Below are 19143 nucleotides of genomic sequence, written 5' to 3' on the forward strand. Positions count from 1 at the left end.
TCAAAAACACTGCAGATATAGACTATGTAGAATAAATATTTACAACTGAATTTAAAAACTTGTAAACCCACCTTGCAGGCAGTAGTTTGGTGAACCAACTAGGAGTTCTTCCAGAAAGGAGGAACAGTGTCTTGTTAAGAATCTCTTATTAACAATGTCATTAAAATTCTTATTAAAGAATTTAATATGAGCAAAGCCATTAACGAAATCTGTCTTAAAATTGAGAAATCTAACTTTAAGAGTTACAAAACCCATCACCATTAAGGCATGGTTGCACGCATTTGCTGCTCATGCTTCCCACGCCAGTGCAAAATAATAATAATGCTAATGATTTTAAAGCCTTCAATTTGGCCAAACTATCATATATATAATTCATAAAGTGCTAAAATAATATTTAAAAAATAATCATAACTACCATTTCTTTTAAATGAGCATATAACTTACAGTTAGTAGGCTTATTAAATTGGGTAAGAAGTATATTATTGGATTTCTGTTTGTGGGTTCTCATAAAAACAAACAAACAAACAAACAAACAAAAAACCTCGCAAGTCCTCTAGAATAATCAGAACCACAAGGCTAGAAGTTCATGCAAAAGGACTGCGGGTTTTGTTAGAGATAATTGGTTATGATCCCCAAATCTAACGCTATGGTCACACCATTTGGACAATTCAATTATTTACACAATTAGCTGGATTTGAGCACCTTTAGTTTTGGGTCCAGATTCATTTACTTATCTTAATACTGAAGCTACAGCATTGGTCTTGTTATAAATACCTTGCCTCAAATTTTAATGTAAAATGTGTGATATTTAACACTTCCTGTATGAAGTATATAAATGATAGAGAATTTGGCCAAGGTAAGGCTTTAAAAATTATTACTTTTCACATTAGTGTCTTCAGCTTCAACAGCAACTTTGTCAAGCCGTGTTTTAATAGTGACCAGTTTTATAACCCTTAAAATGTTACGATTTTCAATTATAAGGCAAGTTTGTCAATGGCCTTTCTCTCATTAAATCCTCTAATATCAATGAACAATGAAATGTCCATTGAACTATTAGGAAATAAGATATATTAGACTGGATTGTATAATGCTGAGAAGTTTGTCTCCAACAAAATTGTTAGACCTTCCCTGGCTTTGAGCAATATCCGCATTATAGTCATTAACTGAAAAATAAAGACAAAAATATGCCATTGTGTCCACTGTGTGAAAAATAAAATCTCGTAATATCATAGGCATGGAAGTTGCTTATCATTTCACATTTAGTGCTTTGTTTGAAACTGACCCGTGACCCATTTGAGATCAAAGTTCATGTACTTGGCAAGTAATGGTGGCATTATTGTGTGTGTTTCTCTGACATGTGAAGTGCACAAAAAAGGAATTCATAAATTGTTTGGCATGAACAAGTCCCCTCGAATCCTGTAAGATTTTCTCAAATTCAAATGAGGATAAAGCATTAGAGAAATAAATTATTAAAGGTAGCTAGTTTTATTCTTTTTTTTCCCCTACCAAAAGGCTTGGCATTCCTAGTCCTTCAATATTTTTATTCTTTTCAGAGTGAGTTTCCTGGTCCAAGACCATGAGACTTAACAGAACTTTAGCAGTGGAATAGTACTGTATTTCAGCTATGTAATATGTTAAATAGGCTTTTATGTTTAGGCTTAAACCCGAACTATGATTTAGTATATTTGGGGGGAGGGTGCTAGGAGAGGGAGATAAATTCAGAATTGGAATGGAATGTTCACTGTAATCTGCACAAAGCCAAAATTACTTCTGTGCACATCTGTGTGCCATGCATAGGCCAGGCCGGCGGGGAGGACCTCTGATACTTTACAGTATAAACTTGAAAGGGAGGTGTACCCCTGGAACAAGAGAAGCCACTTAGTTGTATAGGATTCCTACCTCCTCCTCTCCAAGGTGGGGAATGAATCAAGGAGGGATGGGCGGCGTTTCCTGTCTCTCTTCAGCACCATCTTCCAAACTGAGATAGAATTTCTTATACAGCTTCTGAGTGGTGGCTCTTTGAGAGAAAACTAAGAGAGGGGGAAGGGCTGTCTGTTCAGGCAGATATTCAAAGTTCAAAGTTTGTTGTTGGGGTCAGCATGGCTAGGAAGGGCACTATTTTTGGAATCCTAAGCCCTTGGTTTAACTCGCAGCTCTGTTACCACAAGTCGCTGGTCTTGGTTAATCAAGTTCTATTGGAACAAAGCCGTGTCCATTGGTCGCGTATTGCGTATGGCTGCTCTCACAATATGACTATATTGCTGAGTAGTTGCAAAAGAAACTGTATAGCTTGAAAAGCCAAAAATATTTACCATCTGGCCCTTTACACTAAAGTTTGCTGACCCCTGATAGAGACCAAGTGTTAGGGCAGCAAACTGATTAAACTAATTGACACTAAGATGCAGATGACTAATATCTCTTCCATAACCACCCCCAGGAATATTAACCTATTAAAAATGTTTTAAAGACATAATTAATTGCAATTACATAAATAAAATCTCAGTGGGTACTTGACAGATACGTTTTAGTAGGTACACTTCTCAAGGCCTACCAGGAAGTGCCTACATCTTTACTTATTTGCTCATTTCTGTTTACTCTGCTTGTGTTGCCCTTTCCACTCCCACTGCTTGGACTTGGATAATTCCTACTTGTCCTTAAGACTTAGCCCAAGTCTCCCCTAAGACATTTATTCCCCACTGAAGCATTCCCAACACCTCTGTGATCCTTTTCCATTATTTTTCTTGCTGAACCTCAATTCTAAAAACCACAATGAAAATTATTCATTTTATCAAACTATTTATCACACTATATTTTAATTACTTGCCTGTATGTTTCCTCCATTAAACAACAAACTCCTTGAGAGCTTAGACTGTCTTTTTTCACTCTTATATCCCCAGGACTTACCATGTTACTTGGCATACAGTAGGTGAACAATATTTAATGAATCTGTATTTATTAATCTCCCTCAGTTTAACCCCTGGAAAGCAAAATTCTGTCTACCTATTTCCTTGGGAGGAATATTTATAAGTAGAGAATCTCCTTAGAAAATTCCCTTGAATACTGTGAAAAGAAATTGGGTAGATATTATCTATAATTGTATCCTCTCTGTTAGAGAAAACTTACATTACGAGCACTGCTAATAGCTGTTGAATTCTAAGATAATTTTTTGTGTGTGGTGAAAGTTGCCAACAAGGTCATGTGCTCAGAAAACACGGCTTATAGATTACAAGCCTAGGTGTGTCAAGGTTTTCTATATTGATATATAGAAAACACTGTTATTATTATTAAATTTTATGGAACATGAGACTCCTGGCCTCTATTTCACAATTGTCCAGATTTTTCTTGATCAAGTTAAAATTTACCTTACCACGAATGCTGCTTCTGAAAACCAGGACTGATCGGCACTTATCATTAAGCAGAAGAATCCATTCAGACATATTGTCAGACATGCTGTAGTTACTAGAGAAATACGTGACACCAGAATGAACCTCCACTGCCAGACAATGGAAGGCATTTCAGTTGATGCAGCGGGCATTTGTTGTTTGTTCTGCTTAGCTTTCACTTTCCCTTCTTTTGGTACATTTTCTTTTGGGGACCCACCCCTTTCTCTCTCATAGTGTGTGTGGTTTGGCGGGCCTGACTCTACCCACTCTGCTGACAGGGACCATCAATATTTCCATCACAGTGACTGTTCAGGGACTGGCACACAACCCTAAGCCAATCCATGAGACGCAATCCTGTAATGATAAAGTATGTCTGAACGTGCCAAGGGCTACCATGTTGAGAGGGTCTGCCTGAGAGTGATACCTCCTCAGGAAAGAACAGAGCTGAGAGACAGAGGGTGAGCGGAGTCCTGGTAGCATTACTTAAAATGTGCGCAGAGCCGGAACTTCCTTTGGATGTTTCCGTTTTCTCAACCAATAATAGCTTTTTTTGGAGTAAACAAATTTGAGTTGGGGTCTCCATTGCTTACAATCAAAAGGTTCTATCAGCTCTAATCAACAAATAATAGTGTAATGAAATTCAAATGTTATCTGGAAAAGATGTCTTGGGAAAGTCCTAGGAGCTCAAATAATAGAGTATATAAAGAGAAAGAATATTAAACATCACTAAAAGCATTTTGAAGCTAGTTTCAAAAATTAAACAAATTCTTAACTGGGAATGATAGGTGAAAAAAAAGATACTATATTTTCACTTTCCATTTTTGAATTTCACAATTTTGAGTATAGCAAGGTATTTTAGTCATATGTGGGGCATTAATATTTTGAATATTATAATTGATATTTAAGTAAAGGCTTTAATTTTTCTTCAATTACATGTTTTTAAAAGTTAATTCATTCTTTTAAAAATTGATTATGAAATATTTCATACAAATGGAAATACATTGGAAACATAAACATATAAAATGATATAACCAGCACCTATGTACCTGTCACCCTAAGAAATATATCATTGCAAGTTGAAGCCCCCTTTTTCCCTCCCTGGACAAATCCCTCTCTTTCCCTCCTAGAGGTAATTACTATTCTGAATTTGTTGTCATTCCCATGCATTCCTTCATACTTTACCATATATGTATGAATGCCCAAACAACAAATAGTGTTATTTAGCAGGTAACTAAGCTTTACATAAGTGGTACAATAGTATATATTTTCTCCAGCTACTTTTTAAATTAGACATTATATTTATGAGATTCATTCATGTTGAAATAAGTATCTCTCCTTTTATTCATTTTCACTACAGTATATTATTGTATTTCAAGTTTTTAATAGGTTAAGGACCCAGTAGGGGGTGGAGGAAATCTATGAAATAGAATTTTCACCAACCTATAACTGAAATTTAGAATTCCTTCAATTATAAAGCAGGCAACCAACCATAGTAATATGTGACTAGATCACCATTAGAAATCACAGATATTTCCATATCACATTTATGCTTAATATAGAGACCTTGAAATATAGAGTAAGGCCATTAATTATTTTCTTAAAATGCTTAACACTTTAAATTTGCATTGATATTTTCTTTACAAAGTGTTTTAATGACTAATACCTATCCAGTAATCCCCTGGGGAGGTATTTTCCCCATTTTACAGAGGAAGGTATTGGAGCTAAAGGGTTTGTGTGATTTATCCAGACACCCAAAGTGTGTATTTCATACACAAAGACACACACCGTATGTATACACATAGTGAGACAATCTATGTATTGCATTTAGGCTAGGCATACCTGGTCTTACTTTCCATTCTATCTTTTTTTTTTTTTTCCAGTTCGTAGTCACCTGAGTTTTTTGCTTTTATTGATTTTAGCGTCTAATATATAGTGTCAATTATTTTATTTTTTTTTTTAACTTTTTTATTTTTTTAACATCTTTATTGGAGTATAATTGCTTCACAATGTTGTGCTAGATTCTGCTGCACAACAAAATGAATCACTATATGCATACATATATGACTGTATACCCTCCCTCTTGCGTCTCCCTCCCACCCAGCCTATCCCACCCATTTAGGTGGTCACAGAGCACCGAGCTGATCTCCCTGTGCTATGCGTCTGCTTCCCACTAGCTATCTATTTTACATTTGGTAGTGTGTATATGTCAACGCCACTCTCTCACTTCGTCCCAGCTTACCCTTCCCCCTCCCCGTGTCCTCAAGTCCATTCTCTATGACCGCATCTTTATTCCTGTCCTGCCCCTAGGTTCAGAATAACCTTTTTTTTTTTTTTTTTTTTAGGTTCCATATATATGTGTTACCATACGGTATTTGTTTTTCTCTTTCTGAGTTACCTCACTCTGTATGACAGAGTTTAGGTCCATCCACCTCACTACAAATAACTCAATTTTGTTTCTTTATATGGCTGAATACTTTTCCATTGTATATATGTACCACATCTTCTTTATCCACTTATCTGTTAATGGACACTTAGGTTGGTTCCATGTCCTGGCTATTGTAAATAGTGCTGCAATGAACATTGTGGTACATGACTCTTTTTGAATTATGGTTTTCTCAGGGTATATGCCCAGTAGTGGGATTGCTGGGTTGTATGGTAGTTCTATTTTTAGTTTTTTTAGGAACCTCCATACTGTTCTCCATAGTGGCTGTATCAATTTACATTCCCACCAACAGTGCAAGAGGGTTCCCTTTTCTCCACACCCTCTCCAGCATTTGCTGTTTGTAGATTTTTTGATGATGGCCATTCTGAATGGTGTGAGGTGATACCTCATGGTAGTTTTGATTTGCATTTCTCTAATGATTAGTGATGTTGAGCATCCTTTCATGTGTTTGTTGGCAATCTGTATATCTTCTTTGGAGAAATGTCTATTGAGGTCCTTTGCCCGTTTTTGGATTGGGTTGTTTGTGTTTTTGATACTGAGCTGAATGAGCTGCTTGTAAATTTTGGAGATTAATCCTTTGTCAGTTGCTTCATTTGCAAATATTTTCTCCCGTTCTGAGGGTTGTCTTTTCATCCTGTTTATGGTTTCCTTTGCTGTGCAAAAGCTTTTAAGTTTCAGAAGGTCCCATTTGTTTATTTTTGGTTTTATTTCCATTTCTCTAGGAGGTGGGTCAAAAAGGATCTTGCTGTGATTTATGTCATAGAGTATTCTGCCTATGTTTTCCTCTAAGACTTTTATACTGTCTGGCCTTACATTTAGGTCTTTAATCCATTTTGAGTTTATTTTTGTGTATGGTGTTAGGAAGTATTCTAATTTCATTCTTTTACATGTAGCTGTCCAGTTTTCCCAGCACCACTTATTGAAGAGACTGGCTTTTCTCCATTGTATACTTTTGCCTCCTTTATCAAAGATAAATTGACCATATGTGCATGGGTTTATCTCTGGGCTTTCTATCCTGTTCCATTGATCTATATTTCTGTTTTTGTGCCAGTACCATAGTGTCTTGATTACTGTAGCTTTGTAGTATAGTCTGAAGTCAGGGAGCCTGATTCCTCCAGCTCCGCTTTTCTTTCTCAAGATTGCGCTGGCTATTCGGGGTCTTCTGTGTTTCCATGCAAATTGTGAAATTTTTTGTTCTAGTTCTGTGAAAAATGCCACTGGTAGCTTGATAGGGATTGCACTGAATCTGTAGATTGCTTTGGGTAGTATAGTCATTTTCACAATGTTGATTCTTCCAATCCAAGAACATGGTATATCTCTCCATCTGTTTGATTCATCTTTAATTTCTTTCAACAGTGTCTTATAGTTTTATGCATACAGGTTTTTTGTCTCCTTAGGCAGGTTTATTCCTAGGTATTTTATTCTTTTTGTTGCAGTGGTAAATGGGAGTGTTTCCTTAATTTCTCTTTCAGATTTTTCATCATTAGTGTATAGGAATGCAAGAGATTTCTGTGCATTAATTTTGTATCCTGCTTCTCTACCAAATTCATTGATGAGCTCTAGTAGTTTTCTGGTAGCATCTTTAGGATTCTCTATGTATAGTATCAGGTCATTTGCAAACAGTGACAGTTTTACTTCTTCTTTTCCAATATGGATTCCTTTTATTTCTTTTTCTTCTCTGATTGTTGTGGCTAAAACATCCAAAACTATGTTGAATAATAGTGGTGAGAGTGGGCAACCTTGTCTTGTTCCTGATCTTAGAGGAAATGGTTTCAGTTTTTCACCATTGAGAACAATGTTGGCTGTGGGTTTGTCATATATGGCCTTTATTATGTTGAGGTAGGTTCCCTCTATGCCCACTTTCTGGAGAGTTTTTTTTTTTTGGTAAAATAGCTTTATCCTCTGTCAAAACACAAACCAACACACTTTGGGGGGAGGGGAGGAGAAGGAGGCAACACAGTCTAGCCCCATGGCTCATTTAGAAGAGGACATGAGATTTAAAAGCCTCACCCCACTGCTTGCCCAGCTGAGAAAAAGTCACGACCCTAACACCCACTTATAAATATCTCTTGTTATATTAAAAAAAAAAAGAAATTTCCAGGGCCCATCTGGCTCTACTCCTGAACACAAAGGATTAACCTTCAAAATTCAATATCAGGGTCCCGGGATGGGGCTGGTAAGGAGAGGCAGACTGGGAAGAAGGAGGGTGCTGAAAAACAGAGAGGGACAAGCCAATGTGTAACTGGGCCCCTCCAAAACATCCAAAACAGAGAAGGGGGAGGATGCCTGTCAGAGACAGAAACCAGTGTTGTCCCAGGGGTTGTCTCACTCCTGTCCCCAGTGTCAAATGCTCTGGAGTGATCTGTCCTTTCAGACACCCCTGTGAGGTCCCAATATCAGGATCCATTCTTTCCTCTCAGTCCCAGCCCATTCAACTCACCACCGAGATTTTAAGGTCCTAAGAGGGAGCAGTCCCCCGCCCCAAGTAAGAAGCGTGAGGAAAGCTGGAGGTCCTTCCTGGGAGGAGGGTATTCCGGGGGTGAGCCACGTCTGGGGCCCCCCTTCAGTCCCTGACCAGGCAGTAAATGTGGTGCTGGGCCCCCTGCTCACTGGTGGAGACCTCGAAGACATAGGCGGTGCAGAGCAGCAGTTCCTGGGTGTCTCTGTTTGTCACCACCTGGAGGATGGTGAAGTTCTCCAGGACACTGTTCATCATATAGTGCTCGGGCAGCTTCCGCAGCTTGTGCAGAAAATTCACCAGGTACTCACACATGGGTGAGTGCAGCAGGCGGTACACGAACCTCCCGTCCTCCAGCTGGGCACGCTCTGTCTTGGAGGAACAGGTGAGGGTCATGTGCTCCAGGCTTTCGTACTGGCTGCTTACTCCATAGAAGCCACCACTGCTACCGCCGGCCCCCACCTCCTCCCCAGTGGGGCCCCAGTTCAGGTCCGCCCAGAACTTGACCAGGAAGAAGGCGTGGGGGGGGCCCCACGATCATACAGCTCCCGCAGACCACACTTTTTCTCAGGGAATTTGTCATAGATCTGCCGGATGTCCACACTCTCGGGGTGGGGGGGCGCTCCGGGGCTGGGGCAGTGCTGGCTGATGTGTACAAACAGGTGCCTCTGGTAAGAGTCAGCTGCATCTGGAGGTTCCACAAAGGCCGAGAACTCCACCAGCTGCAACCGAGCAGTGCCCAGAGCCCGAGCCTGCCAGGCTGGGGATGATGGGGCAGGTGGGGGCAAAGCAGGAGGTGAGAGGGCTTGGGGGGGCTCGTATCCTGGGAGGTCAGTAGATGGAGGAGTCAGTGACAAGGAGAATGGTGTCTGCGAGAATGGCTTCACATCTGGAACATTCCAGGGGGGCCCAGAACCCCCCAACCAAAACTGGAAAAGCTCTGGGGCCTGAGGACCGGTGGGACCAAGTTTGGCCTGCAGGGAAGGTGCTGAGATGAGCTGGGCTGAGGACGTGGTGGCCATTGTCTGGAAAGCCTTGTCCTTGGAAACCTAGTCCACATTCAGGGCCTTGAGCTTGGACTGGATTTCCCTCGATTTCCTTCAGGCCAAAACCTGGATATGACTAGAGACCTGTTTGCAAGTTCGAGTCTTCCCTGTTCTCAGCTTGATGTAGCGGGCAATCAGTTCATTCCGACCACACATCTTGCCTTCATCAGACAGGATGATTTTCTGCTGGCCACAGGGTGGGTAGATGGCCAGGGCCTCCTGGAAGCTCTGCTCGATGTCTGGACTCCAGACACCCTCTGCATCTGGGCCCCTGTCTCCCCCCGCCCCCTCACTGCCGTCAGTGCCCTCCTCGTTTCCTTCCTCACTTCCTGTCCAGCCACTGCCATCATCCAGGGGGGCCCCAGCCCGGGGTTCCCCCATCTGGGCCTCCCGGCCTGGGTCTGGGGAGCAGCTCTGTAGAGTTTTTATCATAAATGGGTGTTGAATTTTGTCAAAAGCTTTTTCTGCATCTATTGAGATTATCATATGGTTTTTATCCTTCAATTTGTTAATACGGTGTATCACATTGATTGATTTGCATATATTGAAGAATCGTTGCATTCCTGGGATAAACCCACTTCATCATGGTGTATGATCCTTTTAATGTGCTGCTGGATTCTGTTTGCTAGTATTTTGTTGAGGATTTTTACATCTATGTTCATCAGTGATATTGGCCTGTAGTTTTCTTTTTCTTTTCTTGTGACATCTTTGTCTGGTTTTGGTATCAGGGTGATGGTGACCTCATAGAATGAGTTTGGGAGTTTTCCTCCCTCTACTATGTTTTGGAAGAGTTTGAGAATGATAGGTGTTAGCTCTTCTCTAAATGTTTGATAGAATTTGCCTGTGAAAGCCATCTGGTCCCGGGCTTTTGTTTGCTGAAAGATTTTTAATCACAGTTTCACTTTAGTACTTGTGATTGGTCTGTTTATATTTTCTATTTCTTCCTGGTTCAGTCTCAGAAAGTTGTGCTTTTCTAAGAATTTGTCCATTTCTTCCAGGTTGTCCATTTTATTGGTATATAGTGGCTTGTAGTAATCTCTCATGATCCTTTGTATTTCTGCAGTGTCAATTGTTACTTCTCCTTTTTCATTTCTAATTCTGTTGTTTTGAGTCTTCTCCCTTTTTTTCTTGATGAGTCTGGCTAATGGTTTATTAATTTTGTTTATCTTCTCAAAGACCCAGCTTTTAGTTTTATTGATCTTTGCTATTGTTTCCTTCATTTCTTTATCATTAATTTCTGATCTGATCTTTATGATTTCTTTTCTTCTGCTAACTTTGGGTTTTTTTGGTTCTTCTTTCTCTAATTGCTTTAGGTGTAAGATTAGGTTGTTTATTTGAGATGTTTCTTATTTCTTGAGGTAGGATTGTATTGGTATAAACTTCCCTCTTAGGACTGCTTTTGCTGCATCCCATAGGTTATGGATCATCATGTTTTCATTGTCATTTGTTTCTAGGTATTTTTTGATTTCCTCTTAGATTTCTTCAGTGATCTCTTGGTTACTTAGTAGCGTATTGCTTAGCCTCCATGTGTTTGTATTTTTTACAATTTTTTTGCTGTGATTGACATCTAGTCTCCTAGTGTTGTGGTCAGAAAAGATACCTGATACGATTTCAATTTTCTTAAATTTACCAAGGCTTGGTTTGTGACCCAAGATATGATCTATCCTGGAGAATGTTCCATGAGCAATTGAGAAGAAAGTTGTATCCTGTTGTTTTTGGATGGAACGTCCTATAAATATCAATTAAGTCCATATTGTATAATGTGTCATTTAAAGCTTATGTTTCCTTATTTATTTTCATTTCGGATGATCTGTCCATTGGTGAAAGTGGGGTGTTAAAGTCCCCTACTATTATTGTGTTACTGTCGATTTCCCCTTTTATGGCTGTTAGCATTTGCCTTATGTATTGAGGTGCTCGTATATTGGGTGCCTAAATATTTACAATTGTTATATCTTCTTCTTGGATTGATGCCTTGACCATTATGTAGTGTCCTTCTTTGTCTCTTGTAATAGTCTTTATTTTAAAGTCTATTTTGTCTGATATGAGCATTGCTACTCCAGATTTCTTTTGATTTCCATTTGCATGGAATATCTATTTCTGTCCCCTCACTTTCAGTCTGTATATGTCCCTAGGTCTGAAGTGAGTCTCTTGTAGACAGCATATATACACATCTTGTTTTTGTATCCATTAAGCCAGTCTGTGTCTTTTGGTTGGAGCATTTAATCCATTTACATTTAAGGTAATTGTCAATATGTATCTTCCTATTACCATTTTCTAAATTGTTTTGGGTTTGTTTTTGTAGGTCTTTTCCCTCCTTTGTGTTTCCTGCCTAGAGAAGTTCCTTCATCATTTTTTGTAAAGCTGGTTTGGTGGTGCTGAATTCTCTTAACTTTTGCTTGTCTGTAAAGGTTTTAATTTCTCCGTCAAATCTGAATGAGATCCCTGCTGGGTAGTGTAATATTGGTTGTAGGTTTTTCCCTTTCATCACTTTAAAAATGTCCTGCCACTCCCTTCTGGCTTGCAGAGTTTCTGCTGAAAGATCAGCTGTTAACCTTATGGGGATTCCCTTGTATGTTATTTGTTGCTTTTCCCTTGCTGCTTTTAATATTTTTTCTTTGTATTTAATTTGTGATAGTTTGATTAATATGTGTCTTGGAGTGTTTCTCTTCGGGTTTATCCTGTATGGGACTCTGTGTGCTTCCTGGACTTGATTGACTATTTCCTTTCCCATGTTTGGGAAGTTTTCCAGTGTAATCTCTTCAAATATTTTCTCAGACCCTTTCTTTTTCTCTTCTTCTTCTGGGAGCCCTATAATTCAAATGTTGGTGCGTTTAATGTTGTCCCAGAGGTCTCTCAGACTGTCCTCAATTCTTTTCATTGTTTTTTCTTTATTCTGCTCTCTGGCAGTTATTCCCACCATTTTATTTTCCAGCTCACTTATCCGTTCTTCTGCCTCAGTTATTCTGCTATTGATTCCTTCTAGAGTATTTTTAATTTTAGTTATTGTGTTGTTCATCACTGTTTGTTTGCTCTTTAGTTCTTCTAGATCCTTGTTAAATGTTTCTTGTATTTTCTCCATTCTGTTTCCGAGATTTTGGGTCATCTTTACTATCATTACTCTGAATTCTTTTTCAGGTAGTTTGCCTATTTTGTCTTCATTTATTTGATCTTGTAGGTTTTTACCTTGCTCCTATGTCTGTAACCTTTTTTTTGTCGTTTCTTTTTTTTTAATTTTTTGATGGGTGGGGCTGTATTTCTGTCTTATTTGTTGTTTGTCCTGAGGCATCCAGCACTGGAGTTTGCAGGCAGTTAGATACAGTCAGGTCTTGGTGCTGAGATTAGGACTTCCTGGAGGCCTCACTTTGATTAATATTCCTTGGGGTCTGAGGTTCTCTGTTAGTCCAGCAGTTTGGACTCAGAGCTCCCACCACAGGAGCTCAGGCCTGACCTCCGGCCTGGGAACCAAGAACCCACAAGCTGCGTGGCGTGGTAAGACAGAAAGAAAGAAAGAAAAAAAGGAGCAGTACATTATCAAAGAATAAAAAACAAAATTAAATTATAAAGATATAAAAAATATATTAGGAAAAATAAAAATATAATGGAAACAACTGCAACAAGGTAAAGTAAAACCACAACAGAAAAAAGAAAAAAAAAAAAAAAAGGAGGGGTGTGGGGGGAACAAGCCAAAAGGAGCAGAACAATAACAAAGTACAAAGAATAAAATAAAATTAGAAAAATAAAAGATTTATCAGGAAAGATAAAAATATGAATGAATCGACAACAATGAATCAACAAGGTAAAACAGAACCCCAACCTAAAAGAGGAAAAAAGAAAAAAAAAAAAGCTTTGGCTATGGGGGGCAGAGTTTAGGCGGGGGAACTTAGGCAGGGGTGGGGTTTAGGGTGGGGCGGGACCTAGGCGGGTGGGGGGTGACGTTCAAGTGTGGGGCGGGGCCTCTTCTTAGGACCCGGTTGCTGGGGGTTCCTCCCATCCCCTTAGGTGTCTGTGGTCCCCCATCGGTGCCTGGTAGGTGCCCTAGTTTGCAGAGACATGAATTCTGCATTCTCCTACTCCGCCATTTTGACTCCACCCTCAGGCCATTAATTTTTGACATTGTTAGTTGCTTATCTTGCTGCTATATCTAATTATTTAATGGGCTAATAAAAATACATATATAACTTTTTTAGTATGCTGATAATAACCATATTTCAATATAATTTGTTTCCTTGTAAACCTATATATTATATTTAAAGGCATTAAATTTTTGAAAACATTTTTCTAAGAAGAGGTCCGTAGGTTTCATCAAACTGCCAGAGAGTTCCTTTGCACAAACAAGGTTGAGAACATTTGCTCCCAAGCAACTCTACTCCTAGGCATCTACCCAGGAGATAGGAAAATGTATGTCCATACAAAGACTTGTATGTTAATGTTCAGAGCGGCATTGTTCGTAATAGCCAAAGAGTGAATGGATCTATCCATACATTAGAATAATACTTTAGAATAAAAAGAACTAACTGCTGATACAGGCTACAACATGGATGAACTTCAAAAACAATGTGCTAAGTGAAGGAAGCCAGATCTAAAAGACTACAAATTTTATGATTTCATTTATACAAAATGTCCAGAAAAGGCAAATCTATATATACAAAGTAAATTAGTGGTTTCTTGGAGCTGGGGGTGAAGAAGATGGGATTAACTGCAAATGGGCATGAGGAATCTTTCTTGACGTAATGGAAATGTTTTAAAATTGGATCATGATGATGTTGTACAACTCTGTAGATTTACTAAAAATCATTGAACTGTACATTTAAAATGGATAGCATTTATGGTATTTAAATTAAACCTCAGTGAAGCTGTTAAAGAAAAGCAAGGACCTGTGCTCCATTGTATGATCAGATCATTTATTTATTATTCTATTAATGGATATTTAGGTGGTTTCCATTTTTTGGTTTTGCTATTAATATCAATATTGCTATGAGCATTCTTGTTTATTTATTTATTTTTATTTTTGGCTGCGTTGGGTCTTTCTCTAGTTGCTTCGCGTGGACTTTCTCTAGTTGCGGTGAGCAGGGGCTACTCTTTGTTGTGGTGCAGGGGCTTCTCATTGCAGTGGCTTCTCTCGTTGTGGAGCACGGGCTCTAGGTGTGCGAGCTTCAGTAGTTGCAGCATGCGGGCTCAGTAGTTGCGGCACACAGGCCCTAGAGTGCATGCGCTTCAGTAGTTGCAGCACGTGGGTTTAGTTGCTCCACAGCATGTGGGATCTTCCCAGACCAGGGATCAAACCCATGTCCCCTGCACTGGCAGGCAGATTCTTAACCACTGTGCCACCAGGGAAGTCCCCTATGCATCTTTATCTGTTGTAATTCTTTGAAGCCTGACTTAAAGGAATGGGGTTTTTTCTTCCTAGAGACAAATTCAAATTTATTTCTTCTAGGGCCTGGAAGCAGTTTCAACCCAGGACCACCTTAAAATTAATTTTTGGCTTGAGGTTTTTGAAATAAAACAGATGTATGAATTTGGGCCACAAACTCTTGAGAACCAGATTGTGGTTTCACATTTTGGTGAGGGAATTGCCCTGACATCACTACTCTCCAATAAGATTGAGACAAATGAGGAAAATTTTTTTCTAGTTCACCTTACCATTGAGGGTCTAGCTATTTGAGGATGGGTCATAGCTTTATGCATGAATTTCCTATCACAGTGCTTCACAAACTGTCTGTGAGCCATCATAGGCAGGTACTTTTTTTTTTTTTTAATAAAATATAATCAAAATTACTTACAAGAAAACTGGAATATTGCTTGGATGTTACTGCACTATGAAATCCCTAGAAAAGTTTCCAAACACTCTCAATTTCTGTACACATCTCAACATGGACTGGCAACAGATAATTTGTAGACCGATCTGCAAACCCCACTTTGAGTAGCACTGTCTTATCATTCTTCCCACCTTGGGCAGGCCCTAAGCTTTATCTCCTGTTTCCACACCTCATTTGGCCATCAAAATGGAAGTTCAATGTCTGTTGAAATGGGAGATGTCACAGAGTCCTGGGTGGGTTGGATACTCATTAGCTTATCTCTGGATTCTTGCTTTCACTTCGTTTTCACCTCTAAAGATTTCTCTATATATCTCACTAGTTTGGCAATGTGTCAAAAGAGGTTCTCCCATGACCCAACACTCCCTTTCCTTACTGAAATGTATGCATATGTTTACCAGTAGACAGGCACAAGAGTATTTTTAACCGCATTTTTCATAGTTGCCGCAATCTGAAAATAGCCAACCATTCCATTAACGATAAATACATTGTGATAGCCGTCCCCCCATACGCTATGTAGTAATAAGAATGAACAAACTATTGATACATGCAACAGTGTGGATGATTCTTACAAACATGATGCTGAGCCAAAGAAGCCAGATATAAAATCGTATGTATTGTATAATTCCATTTAGATAAAGTTTTAAAACATGCAACACTAACCATCCTGAAGACGTATTATGTCCCTGCCTAAAATCCCTTCCATGCCTTGGGGAAGACTGATGGCTCAGAGGGGTCATAGACCCTTCTGCTCTTGTTCTCTGAATGCTGCTCACTTGCCATGTTCCACTTGTGAAAATGCATTGAGCTCTACATTTAAGATTTGTTCACTATTTCCTGCATATACTTCATTAAAAATTTACTTAATAAAAATATTTTAAAATATAATATAAATATACTAATATATAATGTATATAACTATAATAAATAAAAATATTTTAAAAATAGTTTATCCCACAGCAACAGTCACCAAGCTTCAAAAGACTGAAAGCTGGGCATCATTCATCTTCAGCCCTTCTCTCTCCCCCCAGCCCTATCCAGTCAGTAACCCAGTCTATCACTGAGTCCTGTAGTTGTCTTGTAAATACTTCCCAGTTCCATCCTCTTCTCTCCATCTCCTCTCCAGAACACCATCTCTCACCTGAGCTGCTTGCACCACATTTCTAATCCTCTCGCTGCATCTACTTTTACTGCTCTCCAGTCCATTCACCCCTCTGGAACCAAGATGACCTTACAAACAAACAAACCATGACCAGGGAATGTCCCTGCTCAAAATCCCTTCCATGCCTCACCATTGTTTTCAGGAAAAAGACCAAAATCCTCACCATGGTCGACAAGGCCCTGCCCAGTCTGGCCACTGTCCATGCTAGGGCAAGACCAGTCTCCCTGGATAATCTTTACTCCATCTGCACTGATGTTCTTTCAGGACTTGAATCTGCCACCTTCCTTTTCACATCGGCTTCTTCTTACATGTAGGTGCTCTGGCCCGAAATGTTTTTCCCTCCTTCTCCCCACCACTTTTTACCAAAGTAACTACTCGGAGATCTTAACTTTGACTCTTTTTCAGTTAAGCCTCCACTGTTCTCTTTTTTCTTGCCATCCTTAATTTTTAATTTAGTTTAATTTCAATTTAAATAGCTACTTGTGGTTAGGGCCTATCTAATGACCTAGTTCTAGAGGAACTAATTTAGGTTGGGGGGAGAGGCAGGTCAGGAAAGGGCAAGGGAAAAAACATGTAAATTGAGACTTGGAGGATGAATTGATAGCATCCAAGTGAGGAGTGAGGTGGGCGAGGGGAAGGCTGCGGGAGTGTGGTCAGGGCACAAGAAATGGGAGGGACATTCCTGAGAGAGGAAACAGCATGTGCAAATCCCCGGAAGTGGAGAAGCTTTAAAAAAGGGATTTTTAGTGTTGAATTGTTTTCTCTTTTAGAAATTTTATGGTATAATGCTTTTTTATTGACCCATGATTTAATTATTTAGTATTTTAATTTGGGGTACATTAAGTAACTTGTTCTGGCAAGACATGCATATCAGAGCCAATCCTCAAATATCCCACCTTTCCAAGTGGTTTCATTCCCTAAAGACTTAGTTAACTGTTTTTTGTTTTGTTTTTGTTTTGTTTTTTTTTTTACTTAAGAGCCTCAGTTTCTTCAGATTGTACATCTTATGGGTAGTAGGTTTTATAAGTTTACTAACTGCTACCTAAAGAAGGGTTTTCTTTTGTTTGACCTTTTATTACCATTTTGGAGCCTATAGAGTTGACTGATTTCACCATCTCCATATTTATATTTATATACTTTTTTGATTTTATGTACTTTTTATTTGACTTTTACATAGTAAATAAGAGTAGAGATTCACTTTCTCATACACACCAAAACATTTGATACTTTGACTCAAAAAATCAGTAAAGGCAGACAGTGAATGAATGCTTACAACTTTAAAATGTAATTTAACAGCTTTTTTGTGTTTCATTTAGAGTCATCATCTTCCAATGATTTGAAAGTTGTGGATCTCATAGTATATAATTTAATTTCCATTGTGTTAAAATTATTCAAATGCTGGTCAGTAATTTCTACTTATCAGCAAGAAATGAATTTATAGTCTGGATGCTTAAATGTAATTTTTTGGTAGACTAATTGCTTCTCCAAAGCTCTTTTAATTAAAAAGGGATCTTACCCCATTTTAAACTCCCTTTCCCACAGATTCACTCATTTTCACCCTGACATCACCATCTATTTTTTTGCAGATTTTTTTGGATGTAAACCAAATTTTCTTGAAGAGTATGTCTCTATTTTTCCATTAGTTCAAAGGTTTGTAGATTTTGTGGAACAGACAAATATTCCTCAAGATGTTTTTTATGGCTCACTAAACAGAAGTAAGATCTAAGGGTTAGCACACGAGCTGGGAACTGGAAGTTTTGAATTGTAACCCAGTTTGCCACGTTATTGTGGGACTTAAAGTGAACTGCTCACTAGGAAGATGCTGTTCCCCATGTTCAAGGTGATTCTATATCCATGTTGTGTAATTTTCCTTCATTTTAAAAAAGATTATTGGGCTTCCCTGGTGGCACAGTGGTTAAGAACCCGCCTGCCAATGCAGGGGACACAGGTTCAAGCCCTGGTCGAGGAAAATCCCACATGCCGCAGAGCAACTAAGCCCGTGCGCCACAACTACTGAAGCCTGCACTCTAGAGCCCACGAGCCACAACTACTGAAGCCCGTGTGCCTAGAGCCCATGCTCCTCAACAAGAGAAGCCACTGCAATGAGAAGCCCGCGCACCACAACGAAGAGCAGCCCCAGCTCACCGCAACTAGAGAAAGCCCGCGCACAGCAACAAAGACCCAACGCAGCCAAAAATAAATAATAAATAAATTAATTAATTTTTAAAATATATAAAAGATTATTAAAAAGTATTAATAATAATTAGTTGAACTGGATTCCCTGAAGAAGGTATCAGAGATGTGTGAACTTGGGCTTCTATTACTGTAAGGGCACAGGTATACATGCTAGTCCAAAGGACTGCTAAGTGGAGTGTACAAGCATTTACCCTCTTCTTAAGCAGCTCAGCACCACTCAGGGCATTATTTAAACAGTCTCTATGCCTGTTAATGAACAACCACAGGGCTGTAGTCACAGATTGGAGCCTGCGTAGTTCAGAGTATAAAAGTCACCCAAATGCACATAGCGAAGTCATGCTGTAAAAGTTAAGAAAGCACAAAAAAGGGGAAGATTGGAAAATAAACTTGGTCACATAAATTGAATGTCAATAAAGCCATGGTGAGAGATTCACAAGAGAATATTTCTTACAGAGTGAAAAGAGGGGGACTTCCTGGGAACTGGGGACCTTCTGGGAATTAAGTGTAATTGTGACCTGGACCAAGTATCAGTGCTTTACTACTTTACTTTTCAGTTTATTTAAAGCAGCGACCTTGGGATCAAGCATGGCCAGATTTGATCCCAGGCTCCTCTTCTTATGGAGTGCCCTTGACAAATTATTT

General features: G+C 39.1%; 1 long non-coding RNA gene and 1 pseudogene across 2 annotated transcripts in view; both read right to left on the reverse strand.

Moving 5' to 3' along the window:
- The window catches only part of LOC309666314, a 1163838-nt gene that overhangs the window by 868444 nt on the left and 276251 nt on the right, over window positions 1-19143 (reverse strand). The window contains exon 2 of the long non-coding RNA XR_014267042.1: window positions 18216-18330. This is a non-coding gene — a long non-coding RNA (uncharacterized lncRNA). The remainder of the gene's footprint in view (window positions 1-18215; window positions 18331-19143) is intronic.
- Window positions 5323-10365, reverse strand: LOC309666225 (transcriptional enhancer factor TEF-4 pseudogene; annotated as a pseudogene). Its single transcript has one exon. The product of its transcript is annotated as a transcriptional enhancer factor TEF-4 pseudogene (transcript).

The sequence above is a fragment of the Balaenoptera physalus genome (genome assembly GCF_965194825.1).
Source record: "Balaenoptera physalus genome assembly, chromosome: 8".
Lineage (NCBI taxonomy): Eukaryota > Metazoa > Chordata > Mammalia > Artiodactyla > Balaenopteridae > Balaenoptera > Balaenoptera physalus.